This window comes from Lutra lutra, chromosome X, assembly GCF_902655055.1.
Source record: "Lutra lutra chromosome X, mLutLut1.2, whole genome shotgun sequence".
Classification (NCBI taxonomy): domain Eukaryota; kingdom Metazoa; phylum Chordata; class Mammalia; order Carnivora; family Mustelidae; genus Lutra; species Lutra lutra.
Genome location: NC_062296.1, coordinates 25,583,104 through 25,586,598, shown reverse-complemented (window position 1 = coordinate 25,586,598; position 3,495 = coordinate 25,583,104). Strand labels below are relative to the sequence as shown.

General features: G+C 35.5%; 1 pseudogene; it reads left to right on the top strand.

The window, feature by feature from the left end:
- Positions 1-752: 752 nt before the first annotated feature.
- LOC125092158 (peptidyl-prolyl cis-trans isomerase A-like) lies at positions 753-1,656 on the top strand (annotated as a pseudogene).
- Positions 1,657-3,495: the final 1,839 nt, after the last annotated feature.

The following is a 3,495-nucleotide window of genomic DNA, read 5'->3' as shown; positions in this document are numbered from 1 at the left end:
GAAATCACACTCCTTGATATTTACCGAAAGGAGTTGAAAACTTATATCCACAAAAAAACCTCACATGATGCCTATAGCAGCTTAATTCATAATTGCCATAACTTGGAAGTAACTGAGATGTCTTTCAGCTAATGAATAAATAAACTATGGTACATCCCAACAATGGAATGTTATTCAACACTAAAAAAAATGAGCTATCAAGCCATGAAAAGACATAGAATTTAAATGCATATTACTAAGTTAAAGAAACCAATCTGAAAAGGCTACATGTTGTATTATTGCAAATATGACATTCTGGAAAAAACAAAACTATGAAGATCATAAAAAGATTAGTGGTTTTCAGGGGTTAGGAACGATGGAAGAATGAATAAGTATAATATAGAAGATTTTTAGGGCAGTGAAACTACTCTTTATGATACTATAAACATGTCATCATAAATTTGTTCAAACTCCCAGGATGTACAACACCAAGAGTGAACCCTAATGTAAACTATGGACTTTGGGTAAAATGATATATCAATATAGATTTATCACTTGTAACAAATGTACCATGGCATTTGGAATGTTGATAATGGTAGAGGTTATGCATGTGTGAGGGCAGGGGGTATATGGAAAATTTCTGCATTTCCTATTTATTTTTTCCATGAACCTAGAACTTCTCTATAATGTTTATTATAAAAAAACTAATGACAAGAAAATTAGGAGAGGAGATACTAATACAAGAAAAGAGAGAGTTATAGAAGAGAAATAATACAACATGAAAAGGAAAATGAATAAAATGTATAGAGTGAAAAAAGAAATTGATCTTTCTGAGATGAGATGATTATCCACACAGGAGAGTCAAAGAATCATCTGCAAACCTTTATAATCAATAAGATAAATTATCAATACACCTGGATAATATTATCAGTAACTTTCCAAATTATCAGTAATAACCAGTTAAGTAATGTAACCAAAAATTTCCTATTCATAGTAGTAACAAAAAATATGAAGTATATGTACAATGAAGAATTATGGGAGAAATTCATAAAGAGCAGATGCTGCCTCCCCGGAGCTGCCCACACCGCCCTGCCATGGTCAGCCCCACAGTGTTCTCTTTGACATCGCTGTGGACGGTGAGTCCTTGGGCTGCGTCTCCTTCGAGCTGTTTGTAGACAAAGTTCCAAAGACAGCAGAGAACATTTGTGCTCTGAGCACTGGGAAGAAAGGATTTGGTAATAAATGTTCCTGCTTTCACAGGATTATTCCAGGATTTATGTACCAGGGTGGGGACTTCACACACCATAATGGCACTAGTGGCAAGTCCATCTATGGGGAGAAGTTTGATGAGAATTTCATCCTGAAGCACACGGGTTGGGGCATCCTCTCCATGGCCAATGCTGGACCCCACAAGAACTGTTCCCAGTTCTTCATCTGCATTGCCAAGACCAAGTAGTTGGATGGCAAGCATGTAGTCTTTGGCAAGGTCATAGAGGGCATGAACATTGTGGAGGCCATGGAGTGCTTTCAGGTCCAGGAACGGCAAGACTAGCAAGAAGATCACCATTGCTGACTGTGGACAGATCTAATAAATCTGACTTGTGTTTTATCTTAACTACCAGAGCATTCCTTCTGTAGTTCAGGAGAGTGCCCCTCCACAACCACCTGCTCGAACTACCCAAGAATCTCTGCTCTGGCTACAATTCTGCGGGTTCCATGGTTCCTTACCCCCAGGTCCAGCTGGATTGCAGAGTTCAGTTTATGATGATGAAATAAAACCTAACCCCCCCAAAAAAGAAATTCATAAAGAAAAAAACCCCAAAAAGATTTGAACAATTTAGATATATAATGTATACTTGATATTCACAAATTTAATAGTCACTGTTTGACTTATTTCCAAGCAGCCTTGAATATCCATTGCATATAATTGGGGCATAAAATTTATTTTTTCTATTTGATCTGTTTAGCCAAAAGCCAGTATTTTATCCCAAAATAGGTATGATACTTATTCATAATCACATGTGCATTTTATGCAATTTATAAAAGTGTTGTTTTTAATAGTTTCCTAAATATCCTGGTTCCAGTATGCTTATTTATTATTTACAAAATTAAATTCTATTTATAATTGTGAATCCTGGTTTTTTCTTTAAATTTTATTTTGAGTATGATCATAATATACTAAATACTCTGAAAATATTCACCATGTTAAACAGCCTTCCAAAATATTTACCAAGTTAAATATCTGCAGTGTGCAGATGTACCACAAGGCCCTTGACTATTGTTCTCTGTCATCTAGCATTTTCTACTCATTCAGGGTTTCACCACTACCAAGCCACTAAAACTTCTGTTAACATCTCCAGGGACCTCCAACATTACCATATCCAATAGTCACTGCTCTGGCTCAACTTTCTCAACTCATAAGCACTATTTAACAAAGTTAACCACTCATGCTTTGACTTCTACCTCCAAAATATATCTGGAATCCATCCACTTCCGTCAGTCTTCATGAATGCGCTAGTCTAAGGCGACATTAATTAACTTTCATCTAGACTACTGTAATAGCGTTCAAAAATTTCTTCTGTTTTGGGCACCTGGGTGGCTCAGTCAGTTAAGTGTCTGCCTTCAGCCGAGGTCATGGACCCAGGGTCCTGGAATCGAGTCCCACATCGAGCCTCTGCCTGAGCAGGGAGCCTGCTTCTCCATTTGCCTCTGCCTCTGCCTCTCTTTTTCCCTCTCATGAATAAATTTAAAAAAATCTTTAAAAAATTTTTTCTTCTGTTTCTTGTTTTGTTTCCTTTAATTTCATTCAAAAAACAGCCAAAGTGAGCCTTGAAAATATAATCAGTTTGTTATATTCTTTTCAAGATCTTCCAGTAACTTCTCAGGACATTTAGAATAAAATTTAAATTCCTTCCTGAGCCTACAAAGTCCTTTGTAAATCTTCCTCCTTCTTTGGTTGATAGGACAGAACCAGCCATCTTTCTATCACTCAGATATGGCAAATGTTTTTCTGTCTTAGAGTTTACCTTAGTCTCACTTTAAATGCCATCACCTATTTATTTAAAATAGCTTCCAGTTTCTCTCCATCAACTCATCATGTTTTTCTTCATTATAATGCTTATAGGTACTTGATATTTTTCTTTTTTATTTATTGCCTATCTTCCTCCAAAAAGATGTAAACCTTTTGAGAGAAGTGATTTTATGTGTCTCATTACTAGATTCCCAGAGTCTCAGTATCTGGCATGTTGTTGCTGGTGAACAAATAATTGTGATTGAATTTATGAATGAATAAATGAATGAATGACATTTTTGTAACTTGAATTATTTTCAACTATCAGCATTGTGCTTCCATTAATATTTTTCCATTTTAAAAAGTTAGGCAAGATTCCTAGAAAAATAACTAGTGTCATAGGGTACATGTATCTGAAGGTTAGAAATATGCTAAAAACTTTATTTTTTGAAAGACATTGTAATAATTTTTACTTTATAAGAAATATATGAGAGTGCTCATCTCCA